Raw genomic sequence first — 15,423 nt, 5'->3', positions numbered from 1 at the left:
AAAACTTTGCACTGGCCATCTCGCTTGTAATTTCATCCCTGGTTGGAATCTGATAATCTTCTCTCTTCATATTGGCATTCAAGTTTTCATATGCATTTGTCACCGTTCTTCTTTATGACACACACCATTGAATTCACCCATTCTGTGGGCTCTTCCACTTTATTTATGACCCCTTGTGATGTCATTCGATTGAGTTCCTCCTTGAGCTTTTCTTTTAGTGGCACTAGAATCGGAATTGGAGCATGCACTACTGGCTGTGCATTCCCTGTTAGCTGTATCTTATAGGTGAATGGTAGAACTCCAAACCCCTTGAAGATGTCTGGAAATTGATCCAGTATTTCCTCTATGCTGTTCTGTGCATTGGTGTTGTTAATGTGGTACACCCTCTTGACTAGACTTAAGTTTTTACATGCTTTGTCACCAAGTGAGTCATGTCCATCTGGGACTACTGCAAACATAAACTGATGCTCTTTCCCTTTAACTTTCACCTTGAGTCTACATGTATCTTTTGTGTCAATTGTAGGCCTTGAGATGAACAGAATTTGGATGGATGTGTGTCTTTATCTTCGTTGCCCTGATGTCAGGCACCCAGATCAAATTTGGCCTTTGCCCCTGTGTCCAGTTTGAAAGGAATATCTGCTCCATTTGCATGCCATGGCACTGTCCACTTGTTCTGCCCAATTCTGTTCACGATTGGCTGTTTAGTGCCTGTTGGTTTGAAACCTTCCTGCGCAACATGCCCATGAAAAATATATATCACTGAGTGCAGTTTCTTCTACAGTGTGCAGACTTTTACTTCGGTTTTGTTTCCCTTTGGAAAAACATTGCTTTCCCTAGTGATTCTGCCCTTTGCGCTTTTTAAAGACTTTTCCATGGGCTGGATATTGTTTTGATGCATGTTGAGTGTCACATCATTTACAACTCCAGCTAAGGTAAACTCCATTTCTCATAGCAACCTCTCTCTCACTTTCTTGTCAATAATTCTAAACACAATTTGATCGCGGATCATTGAAATTTACAGCAATCCAAAATTGCATGTTCTTGCTTTCAATTTCAAGTCCATTAAAAAAGTATCAAAGCTCTCTCCCTGCAGCTGCATGAACAAGTGGAACACCTACCTCTTGAACATTTCATTTTTCTTTGGTGAGCAGTGTTCATCAAATATCTTGATAGCCTTGTCAAACTACCCTGGTCATCTGTCTCGTCAAAAACAAATGTGTTGAAAACCTCTAGTGCTTGAGGTCATGCCATAATAAGTAGCGGTGCAATCTCTGTACATCTGGTTTGCTATAGAGTACAATGGCTTGTAGATACTGCATGAATCATTGTTTGAACAACCACCACTCATGGTCAACATTCCCAGTGCAATTCAGTGTCAGGAGGCTTCACACTTTCCATGTCTCCTTCTGATACATATTTATGGTACCATCTGATGTTTCCTTTATTATAATAAAGAAATTTGAGTTATTTTGTATTAATTATATTTTATTAACAATTCACGAGCTTGTAGGGCATCTATTTTGCATCTAACCCAAGGAAGAACATTAATCTCCGTTGCCCTCTAATGGTCAGGAGGATCCCAATCACCAAACTATATAGCCCAGTTCACAAGAATACATGAAAATAATTCTGCTAATGTGTGGTGTTATAACTTTGACAAGACTAAAACGACTTGCCTGATGCAACTTGGCAGTTTTGAGTTGTTGGATACCAAGAGTAAAAGTTATGGAATGGGGTAGGTATCATCTCCACTTAGATGCTCATACCAGGCAGATGGATCCCAGCAAACAGAATATATTTATTGAAATAGAAGTACAGTTTTGACTGAAGATGTGATAATGTTACAGCCATGGTCTTGAAACCAAATGGTCTTAAATAATAGTTCAAAGACAAGAGTTCAAATCTCATGATAGAAGTTGTGCATTTAAATTCAATTGATTGAAAGTGAAATCTGGAACCAAATTGTATTGGAGTGCATGAAATGATTACATTGTTGCAAACTTGATACGCTAGTGATTTTTCAGGAAAGCGTTTGCCTTGCTGTATGTGATTTCAGTTCCACTGCAACCTGCACTTTGAAATGAATGGCTCTTAGCTCAAGTACCAATAATGATGATCAATAAATGGTTTATCAGTGAGGCCCATGCTCTGTGTCAATATGAAAAGAAAGTTCCTCATTACCTTATGAAAGGTTACATGTAGAATCCCATAGAATCCCATTGTGGCCATTCAGACCAGTGCATGTGCCTGCCCTTTGAAATAATCAGATAGCCCGTCCATGGCCTTTACTCACAATCGTGGAAACTTTTCCCTTTCGTTTCATTTCAAATTTTTATTTAAAAGCTGCAATAAAATGTGCTGTCTTACAAGCCAACACCATTTATCCAGTGCTTTTCAAGTCATTAGTAACTCACCCACAATCAATTCTCCACTTCCTCTCCCATTGACCAATTACTTTAAATCTGTGCTCTTCAACATTTTGTTATTTTCATTCTAATGAGAATCTTCAAGCTGCAAAATGTATCTGGCTGGCACCATTCTGACGGACATTGCATTACGAGAACAATTTGAATGAAGTTCCTTGGCAGATTACCACATCAGTTCAAATCAGCATATGGTAGTTGCCTAAAAGGAGCAGTGAAAACATTTAATGTGTTCAGGAGCACTGAACCACTACAGAATATTCCCAGCTGTTTTCACTTGCTTTCTCCTTGAAACCATTTCCTGTGCTCCGCCAGACCCGAGGACCTCCTTTAACATTTGCATGTCATTTTCTTGGTAACTCACTGCTTTATCCACATTGATTAGAATTTAGTTAGCTGGGAAAAGAAGACTCTGGAAAGTTTCCTCTAACAAACAACATGCATTTTATGTCACCCTTAATATTAATCTCCATTTAATGAACCGCAACACATTTCCCTACCATTGTCAAGTTGTAAAAGACACCATCTGTTGTTCAAATAGACTAGGCCATTGCTACATTTGGGAAGCAAGAATCTCATCATGAAAAATTACTCCATTTGCCTTCTTGTACTCTGCATCAGGGCGCTTCTGAAATCGGCAGAATTCACCAAACTCACTGATGAGCCATTACATTCAACAATGTATATCGTCTTGGGAATTCTCAGGATGACCCCTCTACTAAGTCTCCCAATGATGTGCAACGTTGACCCCCCCCCCCCTCTAATATGATTGGAAGTTGCTACTAACAGGCTAGAACAGTGGATCCATCCCAATTTCAATCTACTTCTTCACAATGGTACCTTACACTCACGAATCATTGCTCTTCCATTGCAATAATCATTGCAATCTAAACTCCTCCAGCATTGCATGGTGAAGGGCATTTTCACGAAGCATAAAACTCCTTTTCACATTGAATTAAATTCTAAGGTGTGTGCAAAGAGCAATGAGTGACCAAGGTCTGATTGTTTCTCTTTCCACAGATGCTGCCTGAACTGCTGTGTTTTTTCCATTTTCCGTTTTTATTTCACAGTTCCATTATCTGCATTTTTAAAATTTATTGACTTCCTTTTCAAAGTATTCTAGAGAAAAAAAGAGAGATAACAAAAGTCCAAAGCTTTGAGTTTTGGCTGCCTATCAAAGGGTAACTTTTACAACGAACAAAGATGTTTAAATTACAAGGTGGCAGAATCCTCAGGTTGCTGGGGCTGAAGCAGATTATAGAAAACTTCAGTGCAGTGAAATTACCCAAGGAGCTTCATAGGAACTTATTTGTGCAAGCATTAAGTACACTACAAAAGGAGAAATTTGCACAGGTGTTTAAGAAGTTGGGTCAGCTGCTTGCTTTTGAAGAGTTGAGGAGAGATGCGTGGTTATCTGAGTCCGGACAGATGAATGCATGCTGACCAATGTTAAATGGTTAAATGGTTAAAGGCATGGATGTACGGTAAAATCGCTGGGATTGGTGTGGTTTTTCGATGTTCATTAATGAGTCAGGCAACACGGAGAATACTTCAAGAAGTAGAACCTTTATTTGCAAGTAAAGGCTGAGACAGTCAGAGAATAAATCCCTAACTTTCTGCTAGACACAACAGGCACTCTCTTTTTATGTTAAATTTCAACCTCGTTTCGGTCCCTTATCTCAGCTGTGTGTCGGTTCTTGGCAGTCTACCATTCTCCTTATCTTAAGCTATGTTTTTCACTTGTTACCATTATTGTTAGTTGTTCATCTGATCTGATCTTAAACCATGTGCTCCCTTCCTTCCTGCCGCCATTATCTTTTACTCCCCTTTTTACCTACATCCTCATCTCATCTTGCTTCATCTCACAACTCTTATCTTTTGCTCATCCTTCATTATAACATTTAATTTGCAAACAACACAAACTGGATATACTGATTGAATACATATGGATAAATAGTAAATAAAGAGTAAATGTTTTAAAGATACAAAACGTTTAACGGTATAAAATAATACAAAGTAAATGTAAAAAGTGTTTAGGAATACAAAATAAGGTTACATACTGAATAGCATACAGATAAGATATATTTTCCATAATATCTGGCATCTATGAGGATTGGTAGATGCTGGATAAGTGTGTTTTCCGGTTGCTTGAGACTTACTCTTACAATGTCTTGCTAATGCACCTGCATTAAGAATACACAGTTTAAAAGACAAAAATACTATACTGCCTGTACTATACTGTCTATACTATACTGTACTCACACTGAACAAACTTCACTTGGATGAATATATAAACATTAAAGCATTTAAGTTTACTTTCAGTCACTTTCTTTGAAAACATTTAACCATTGCTGCATCTGCAGGTTCCTCCCCCTCCATGGAACCACCAACAACATTATAGATAAGTAACACCCCCCCGCCAACCTCCTCCAAGTTTACAGATAAAACCTCTAGAGCAGGGGTGTCAAACTCAAATTCACGGAGGCCAAAATTAAAAACTTGGACTAAGTCGAGGGCCGAACTAAATATTTATTGAAAATTTTCAACAACATCTGCATGTTTTCTCTTCTTTCAACATATGTAATGTTAAACTTTTTCTTATTAAAATAAATGTTTAATAATAGTTTTGGATAAACTCTTTCCAGAAGCATTAACAAATGAGAAATAAAATATTCAATAAATAATATTTCTCTATAGAGGATTTGTCAAATGTTGCTAGTGTGCTGTCGAATAGTAAAATCTGAGGGCTATTGAGAATGTGGGAGAATAACATGATTCCTGAAACAATCAAATGGGTGACTGACTGTGGGCATGAACTCTAGCAGGGTTATTTGCCATGCCCTTTTTCCATTGGTACAGATATCCTTTGATTTACACACTTTTCAAGTTTTATGCCTAATGAGCTTGTATCCAGGTGCAGGACCATTTTTAACCAGGAATATATTTATCACTGTGACATGAAACTATTGGAAGATCATTTTATCCTGAGATTAAAGTTCATAATACTTACTCAGGCCTGTGTGCGGGAAGGCAGGGTTTGTGGGAAGGCAGGGTTTTCGGGCGATCGGGTTGGACAACGACAGTGCGGGGGGATTGGCTCTCGCTGCAGGGCGGCATCTCGGCGGATCAGCGGCCCCGTCACCGTGAGTTGCGGGTCAGCCTGCAGCAGGGAGGGGGAGTGGGCAATGGTCCTGGCGAGGTCAGGCCCCCCCTGAGTTTCTGCCGGACCCCCCTTGACCTGCTGAGTTTCTTCCAGACCCCCCTTGACCTGCTGAGTTTCTGCTGGACCCCCCTTGACCTGCTGAGTTTCTCCTGGACCCCCTTTGACCTGCTGAGTTTCTCCCTTCTGGTGTTTTTACGAAAACCACAGACTTTCGCTCATACATTGATGAGGGGGATCAAGGGCCAAACATTGTCAGGTACCTCTCTGCTGGATAAAGGATACGGTTTAACCCGCTGAGTTTCTCCAGTGTTGGGTTTTCACGAGGTAGAGTCAAAGGGCCGAAGGGCCTGTTTCTGATCTGTAATGTTCTATGGACCCTGCTCTTCTTTCCATGCCGGTGTCCCAGGACCTTTCCAGGGCAGTCTCCGCGCTCAGGACCGCGCTGGGATCCCAGTCAGCGGTGGAGGAGCAGGTGAGCACGGCTAATCCCGATCCAGCCCACGCCACTCCCGAGATTGGCGGGGGGTTCCACCCTGCCTGCCCGACCAGCCTCGCTCTCCACGTGTACTCTGGGCACCCGCCGCTGGTCCGGTGGGAAGGCGCAGGGCGGTCGGCGGCCGGTGCCCCCATCGCCCGGCGGGGAGCCCCAATCTTCCCTCCGGCATCCCGACTCCATCTGCAGCTCCAAGAAACGCTGTGCCACTGGGGTTACGGGCACTGGGAAGCGGCCTTGGCTTCCCCTGACACCAGCCAGGCCGCGCTGCAGTGGTGGGGGTGGGCGGGGGGACACGACAGCGTGTTTATAAAATCACCCACCACTACTTTTCAAGGACCAGTATTTTTCTCTCTCTCTCTCTCTCTCTCACCCTGGGATACAGCGGTTACTGTGCATGCGCTATACTGGCGCAGCGACCAGCGGGCCACCTCTAATACATTTTTGATATGATCTTGCGGGCCAAATATAATTATATCGCGGGCCAAATTTGGCCTGTGGACCAGAGTTTGACATGTGTGCTCTAGAGAGTTACCCCAATGGTCAGTGGCAACAAACCAGCCCTTCAACTTGGGCAACACCATTTTATTCAAACACAACTTTATTCAGTCAGCTGCTATGAGCAAATCATGAGCAAGCACTCCGCTGACTGAAAATTTGATCCCATCTTCACCAAAGGTTTATGTGTTACTTCAGAGAGAATTTACTGTTACAATTTCAAACAATGTATTTTTTTACCCATTATTTTATTTTTATACATTTTAAAATTTACTTTCCTCAATTTTTTTTGCCAGTTGCTTGAATTCCAGATACCAGGGGTTTCTGATTAAAAGTATTGAAACTTAGCGAGGTAAGAGTTTTGGCATTTATGGAATTTTATTTCTTTTTTCAAGTGGCTGGGAGATAAAAATGTGTCCGAGCCATCACATCTTAGGTGACTGAGAAAGTCATTTCTGATTCCCCGATATCCAGAATACAAACTTTTGAATCTTTTGGAAGATTGTTAGCCTCGTCAGAAGAGCATCATCTGAGCCAAATGCAACTTTATGAGGAGGTAGTATTTGTATGAAACGCTGAGTAATGACTAAAAGAGCAGCAGGGAAGGGACTTGAGCTGTTTGATCAGTATGTACTGGCTCCAAATGGGTGGAGAAAGTACCTACATTTTTCTCATTGCATTCTCCAGACAGACAGCAATGAAGTCAAATGCTCAGACATATTTTGACCTTTTAAAGCTCATGAGAAGATTATGTTATTGCAGAGTTTCTGCCTGCTACAGAAGTATTTAATTTTAAATCTGAAATGCAGTTTTCTAGCCCTGCAGCAGAAAATATTTTGGATGAAAGAGCTTTCGATGGAAGATTGTAAAATATTTTCAAAGTTCTTTTTACCTTTTTTTGTGGCATAAAGTGACTTTCTGTGGTTTTAATAATGAAAAGTGTGGTTCATTCACGCTGAAAGCTAATAACTCCTTTGGAGATGATGAAACAGAAATTCCTTTTTCATGTTACATGCAATTGTGAAATGGTGTAGGTCATTTCACTCGTGACTATTCATTCCACAATGAAAGGTTTGTTTCTGTCTCCACAGAAGCTAATTGACCTGCTGTTGATTTTGCACCATTTTCTGTTTCATGTCTGATTTACAGCATTGACATTTTCTTTTTTTGCTTTTCAATTATTTTGGCCTATTTGACGATATTCAAAGCCTTACAGATTTGAAGAATTTACTGATGTTGGTCATGAGACCTTGGATACATGAATAAGATCTGGTGCCCATGTATCCTGAGAACATCAACAAGTGTTGCTCTGTGAAATGACTGATGATCTGCGTTGTAACTTCCATTCAAGATTTATTGGTCCCGCTAGACTACAGCATTCTTGTTATCAAATGTTCAGTGATGTTTCAATAAATTGTCATCAAATAATATCATTAAACACCAATGTTGCTTTTACTTGTCTGAGGATCATCATTAAAATGTCAATGTGAACTGATAAATTCATTGTAAAGCATCATTTCCTGTAAATTGTCTGAATGAGCCTGTCTGGATGAGAGCGGGACACATATATGTGGGTGACCATCCAGGTCAAAAAAATCAAATGGTTGGAGGAACTCAGCAGCATCTATGGAAAGAAATGAGTTGCCAGCATTTCAGGTGGAGACCATACAACAGGACTGAGGGTGGAGGGGGAAGATAATGTGCATAAAGAGGAGAGGGGTAAAGGTGAGATGGGCCAGTAGATGACAGGAGGGCCAAAGATGACAGACAGATGGAGCCAGGTGCCGCAGTGGAAGGGGTGGAGTTAGGAGACAGGGAGGGGCACAATAGGTGGAAGCCAAAAAAAAGTAATCCTTCAACGTTCCTCAATCCACCTATCCACCCAAGTCTCAACCCTCTCCTCTTTAAGCTGGCTATCTTACCATTCCACTCCCAGTCATGATGCTGACGTGAATCTTCAACAATTCCTTTTCCCCCACTGATGCTGCCTTACCCATTGAGTACTTCCAGCATTTTGGTCGGCATCTGCTGTCTTTGTGTCACCTTCCTGGTGTTCACAACCCAAACTTGCTGTATTCTGCTTTCAATCACTTTATAATTGGGAACCAATTTACTTCTATTATGAGCTCCTGTTTCATTTAGTGTGAGTATCACTTTAAGGGCTGGTACATGGTGCAACCACTCACAGCTTTGGAGAGACTGGGTGGCATCAGCTAGTACAGGCTGTACCCAAATTTGCTACTTTGGAGAGGAGAAAGGACATTGGGTGCTTCTTTCCAGGGACACAAATGGTGAGAGAATCCTGTGTGTGGCACATTGAAGGAATTGCACTTTTATGACCAGTGGCCATTTCATTGAACTGAGCAGGAGTGTGATAATGGAAAATTCGGCTGATTCTCCCTGTCAGGGGAATTATTGAATCCCCACTGTGACCAAAGGAAAGGCTACTTTGATTGACCCGTGTGGTGGTACACCACAGGCCTACTGCAGGGGGAAACCTCTGTACCTGCAGGAGTATAAGGACACAGGACAACACCCAGCCGGCTGCCAATCAGTTGGCCTGAATGGATCAAGCCCCACCAGGTTGGGTGTCAATCACCCTCCGGAATATAAGCCTGCGCCAGCCTCCCGAGGCTTCACACTGAGTTGCTGCAGCCACAACCAGCCTAGCTCTGTGGAAGTCTTTGTGGATTAATGCCTGTTGAACAGTCTTTACCTTGTGTGTACCTGATTCTGTCTAACAGCGCACCACAATTTAATTCACAAAATTTTCCCACAGCTGCCATGGAAAAACTCCTGTGAGCAGGGAGCCTTGAGGTTGACCCATGCCACCCGGAAGCCCAGACACGCTTCGAGATCTGGCAGCACGCAGTCGAGGCAATCATCGAGGCACACGAGGGTGACATCCTGGACTCCGATCGGACGAGGTTTGTCTTACTCTGGTCAAAGCTGGGTCCCCGCATCTTCCAGATAACCATAGGCTGCTCCATGTACAAGAGCGCAATGGACACTCTCGAGAACTTGTACAAGCCCCCCATGAATGTGGTCTATACAAGGTACCTCCTCAACACCCGAACCCAGCAACCTGGGGAGACAGCTGAGTCTTACCTGGGACACTTGCGAGAGTTGGCCCGACTGTGTCTGGCTGAATCCGGGGTAGGTGTAGAGGAGGTCAAGAGGCTGATTGGGGATGCCTTCATCTGAGGGCTAAGTTCAAGGGCCATCCAGCAGAAGCTGCTGGAAGACAACATCTATGCCCTAACCAGGACTGTGGAAGTGGTCCAAACCCTGGAAGCAGGAGCCCTGCACATCGAAGCCTTCGATTCCAGGTTCCCCCAGGCTCCCTCATGGCCCTCTTACACTGCATCTGCAGCCCCAGGCTGAGCTGGGGAGGTGAACGTCACTGCGGCCGGCACCCCTATACTGTGGGTCCTGGTGTGGGTCAGATCGATGATCGCGCCAAAACTGCCCGGCTAGGAACCAGTATTGTTCCTGATGCGGCAAGAAAGGCCACTTTGCAAAAGTGTGCCTCTCTAAACCTGCTGCCAGCTCAGCGGCCCTCTATGACCTCCCTACCTCCCCCACAGATCCCCACACATGGACGTGCCGGGACGCACCATTGTCCCCGTGACGACTTCCGCCTTCCCTAACTTTGACCGCTCAACATCCAGCCCCGCCAGCAACCGTCGCAGCGTGTGCTCCGAGCATCTGCACCAGCCCTCACCGCTCGCTGAGAGCTACAGTGATGTCACTTCCGGCTCATGGCATGACGCCACTTCCGGCTGACGTAACGACTTCACTGCCACCGGACGTGATGATGTCACTTCCCCCAGCACAGCAGACACGGCTGGGGGAGGAGGTCAGCCATGCAGCGGCTCACCACGTGCCGCCACCATCTTGGGCCAGGCAGTGCCTGACACCCCCGACGACGTTGAGAACGACGTGGTCAACATGGGCGATGACCAGGCTGTCCTACCGACACTACCCATGCCTCCGGAGACCATCGGCTACCACATGCTGCACCTCATGACTGATGTCAATGTGGTCAACATGGGCGATGACCATGGCGTTCATTTTTAACACTACCCACAAGAGCAAGATAAAGAATAACAGGATCCTGCCTTATCGACGCTCCCCATCCCTCTGGATAGCGACGACTCTGAGATGGTCCTGGCCGCCACCACGCTGACCAGGGACATTCCCCACGATCTCGGGCGCTTGATGATGGACGTGCGAGTCAACGGGCAGGTAACAAAGTGCCTGTTGAACAGTGGCAACACCGAGAGCTTCATTCACCCAAGCGTGTCCCACTCCCTAAGGTTGAAGGTCCACCCCACCACCTGCTCAATCATCCTCGCCACCAAGGATAAGACTGTTTGTACCCTCGGGCACTGCTCGGTGGATAGAACGGTGGGAGGGGAGACACACAGGATTCAGGCTCCCGGTCATGCCCAAACTCTGCGCGCCACTCCGCCTGGGCCTGGATTTCCAGTGCCACCTGCAGAGTGTCACCCTTGCCTTGGGGAGGGGGGGGGTCCCAACCTCCACTCACATTGCACAGCATCCCAACCTACCAGCCCCGGCCAACCTGCGGCCTCTCCACACTGCGCATCACTTCGCTGGCGCTCTTTCCACATCTTGCGCTAGGCTGGAAGCCGATCGCCACCAGAAGTCAAGGCGGAGGTGCAGCGACTCCTGGCAGAAGGCGTTATAGAGCCTAGTAACAGCCCTTGGAGAGCCCAAGTCCTGGTGGTCAAAGAAGGAAGTAAGCTGAGGATGGTTGTGGATTACATCCAGACTATTAATTGGTACAACCAGCTGGATGTCTACCTCCTGCTGAGAATCGCTAACATGGTCAATGAGATTGCCCACTACCAGGTTTTCTCCACGATTGACCTGAATTTGGCGTATCACTAAATCCCTATCCACCAAAAGGACAAGCCCTACACCGCCTTTGAGGCAGAGGGGTGCCTGTACCAGTTCCACCGGGTTCCCTTTGGGGTCACAAACTGGGTGTCCGTCTTCCAGCGGGAGATGGATCACATGGTAGACTGGCACAAGCTGAAGGCGACGTTCCCATATCTGAATAACATCACTTCTGCAGCCATGACCAGCAGGACCACGATGCTAACCTGGAAAAATTCCTCCAGATGGCTGCGGAGCTGAACCTCACTTGCAAGGAGAAGTGTGTGTTCAGCACCACCCGCCTCACCATCCTGGGGTACATCGTGGCCCATGGCATAGTCGGCCCAGATCCAGAAAGGATGAGCCCATTAATGGAGTTACCCCTCCCCCCCACGCTAAAGGCCCTCTGCCGGTGCCTGGGCCTGTTCTCTTATTACTCGCAGTGGGTCCCTCACTTCTCGGACAAGGTCCGCCCACTGGCCCAAGCCACAACTTTTCCCCTCCCATCTGAGGTGCAGGCAGCCTTCACCCGCATCAGGCAAAACATCGCAGACTCCATGATGCAGGCTGTAGATGAGGACTCCCCCTTCCAGGTGGAGAGCGATGCCTCCAAGGTGGTCCTCGCTGCTACCCTCAACCAAGGGGGGGCACCCTGTCACCTTCTCCAGTTCCCTCCATGGCTCTGAGCTAGGGCACTCCACCATTGAAAAGGAGGCCCAGGCGATTGTGAAAGTGGTCCGCCACTGGCGCCACTACCTGACCAGCAGGAGATTCACGCTCCTCATGGACCAGCGGGCTGTTGTGTTCATTTTTAACACTACCCACAAGAGCAAGATAAAGAATGACAAGATCCTGCGCTGGAGAGTCGAGCTGGCAACCTACAGCTACGACATCCAGTACCGCCCCAGGAAGTTTAACAACTCCCCTGATGCCCTGTCTCATACTTGCACGTCTACGCATGACGACAGGTTGCAGGCATTGCATGAGTCCTTCTGCCATCCGGGCGTCACCAGGTTGGACCATTTCATTAAGTCCTGAAATATGCCGTACACCATCAGGGACGTCAGGGACATGAACAAGGCCTGCCAGGTCTGTGCGGAGTGTAAACCCTGTTTCTTCTGCGCCCCCCCCCCCCCCCACTGGCCCACGTTGTGAAGGCTACTCGGCCTTTCGAGCATCTCAGCGTGGACTTCAAAGGGCCCCTGCCTTCCACGACCAAAATGTCTACTTCCTCACGGTAGTGGACGAGCACTCACGCTTCCCCTTTGCCATCCCTTGTCCAGACACCTCCACGGCCACCGTCATCAGGGCCTTGGGGCAGATTTTCTCTATGTTTGGCTACCCCGCCTTCATCCACAGTGACCAGGAGTCTAGTTTCATGAGTGACGAGCTGTGCCAGTACCTGAAGGCGAGGGGTATCACGACCAGTAGCTCGACAAGCTATAACCCAAGAGGCAATGGGCAAGTGGAACGCGAGAATGGGGTGGTTTGGTAGGCAATCCTCCTGACTCTCAGATCAAAAGGGTGGGCCGTTGAGTTCTGACAGGATGCCCTGCCCGAGGCGCTCCATGTCATTCGGTCATTGCTGTGCACGGCTACCAACGAGACCCCTCACGAATGTCTGTTCTTATTCCCCAGGAGCTCGGTGACTGGAATGTCACTCCCAGCATGGCTCACGTCCCCGGGACCAATGCTTCTGCATAAGCATACAAGGACACACAAGGCGAAGCCCTGGTGGAGCAGGTTTTCCTCCTTCATGCAAACCATATCTACGCTTATGTTAGGTTCGGCAGTGTCAGGGAGGACACCATCTCAACTAGGGACTAGGCACCAGCAGGAACACCTATCACACCACGCCACTCTCCAACCCAGGACGACGCTAACCGGGCATACATCCCCGTCCCCACGCAGCTATGAGGCACGTAGGGCTTCCTTGACCACCAGAGGCCCGCTTCAGCCTTAGGAGACTAACCCGCCCCCCCCACCCATCCAGTACGACCCGCATGTGTCGACCCGAGCCCCCCTGGCCACCCCTACACGTGGCACCACACCAGCCACACACACCCCTGCCGCCAGCTCCCCCCACTTCCCCTCTGACCAGTGACCAGGAGCCATTCCTATGACGGTCACAGAGACCCCGGAAGCCACCGAATTGTCTCAACCTGTAAATATTGTATGTACATAGTGGGTGTAATTCCTTGTTACTGCCCCCCCGGGACAATTTTAAAGAAAGGGGTGAATGTGGTGGTACACCATCGGCCTACTGCAGGGGGCAACCTTTGTACCTGCAGGAGTGTAAGGGGACAGGACAACACCTGGCCAGCTGCCAATCCGTCACCTTAAATGGATCAAGCCCCACTCGGTCGGGTGTCAATCACCCTCCGAGATATAAGCCTGCGCTGGCCTCCTGAGGCCTCACACTGAGTTGCTGCAGCCACAGCCAGCCTGGCTCTGTGGAGGTTTTTGTGGATTAAAGCCTGTTGTACAGTCTTTACCTTGTGTGTGTCTGATTCTGTCTAACAGCACACCACAACCCATACCTGGGTTTTGGAAGCATCATGGAAGTCACTGTTTCATTTCCCCTACACAAGGGAAAGGTGAGTTGTGACAAACGTTCATGCGAATGGATATTTCTCTGGAAGAAACTCGACGAGGAGTTGTGAGTCTTCAGTAGTCTAGTCACTCAGTCTCTCCCACCTCCTTTGTGATTACTTCTGTGTATTAGTTTTAAAAGTATGCATTTTGACAGTAGATTTCTAAGACTACAGTTTAAAATGACTTTCCAGAATTGTGCCTAAGCTGTAGTGGTTTGGGATTTGGGTTCGAATTCCACACTGTCTGTCAGGAGTTTGTCCGTTCTTCCCTATGTCTCCGTGGGTTTTTCTTGGGGGCTCCAATTTCCTCCTGCTATTCGAAACGTAGCGAAAGTTGTAAGTTAATTGGGTAGCATGGCTCGTGGGACAAAATGGCCTGTTACCGTGCTGTATGTTTAAATTTAATTTAAAATTTAGATTATTATTCCTGGTAATTTTCCAATTTTTTTTTAGTTTATCTACCTGAATTGAGTAAAACCATTATTGAATGCAGTTCATTGCTGTATTCAGTTAACTTGCAGTGCCTACTGATCAGGATGATCCATGACTGTTTCTGCAATATGCAGTGCAAAGTTAATCTGATTTTGTCCATATATTGTGGTCGAATTGCTTCATTATGAAGTGAGTAAGCACAAATTAATGGGACACTTGATTGACAGCCCTTTTTACTTCATCCAATCAAGATAGAGGAAGACTTGACAGGAAGAAAGAATTTGCAATTATAAAATACCACTCACATCTTAAGTGTGTTGCAAAGCACATCATAATGAAGTGCTATGGTAGTGGATGGAGAAAAAACATCTAATTGGTCCAAAGTTAAAATTAGGAATGGTAGTTAGATAAATGATGATAACATCTGTTTTAATGGTGATAGTAGAGTGATATATATTGGTTGATACACTGGTAGGACTATCTTGAATGGTCATGTGAGATCGTTTGAATCTTCCTGGGTGGGTAGGTAGAGTTTTGGTTAAACAATCAGCCAGAAGGCAAAGTTTCCACAGTAAATCACAACCCCAATCTACTCAGAAAATACTGAATCTTTGAAGTGGGGTATTAACTTACTTAGAAACAAAACAAAATGTTTCCACTTTGCCCTTCATCATCATTTGAAGCATATGCATTATTTGTTAGCACCTTGAGAGAGCTGGTATTCTTTTTCAGATTTCAGGATTATTGTCAGTGTACACACATCATGTCTCGTGAAAAGTGGAGAATGGAAAAATCTCAAAATGTTATACAGCTTTTCCCAAAATGGGACAAAATTACATCAACATAGCTGTTAGCAAGTTCTCATCTTTATGCTACTTTTGTTCAATGTACAAGAAGGAGCTGTGAGGGTCAGTG

General features: G+C 45.9%; 1 long non-coding RNA gene across 1 annotated transcript in view; it reads left to right on the top strand.

Moving 5' to 3' along the window:
- The window catches only part of LOC138739086 (uncharacterized), an 87,447-nt gene extending 73,475 nt beyond the window's left edge, over positions 1-13,972 (top strand). The window contains exons 5-6 of the long non-coding RNA XR_011341990.1: positions 9,357-9,504; positions 13,121-13,972. This is a non-coding gene — a long non-coding RNA (uncharacterized lncRNA). The remainder of the gene's footprint in view (positions 1-9,356; positions 9,505-13,120) is intronic.
- Positions 13,973-15,423: the final 1,451 nt, after the last annotated feature.

Source organism: Narcine bancroftii, chromosome 7 (assembly GCF_036971445.1).
Source record: "Narcine bancroftii isolate sNarBan1 chromosome 7, sNarBan1.hap1, whole genome shotgun sequence".
Lineage (NCBI taxonomy): Eukaryota > Metazoa > Chordata > Chondrichthyes > Torpediniformes > Narcinidae > Narcine > Narcine bancroftii.
The sequence above is the reverse complement of the archived record's forward strand: the minus strand, read 5'-3'. Positions and strand labels throughout refer to the sequence as shown.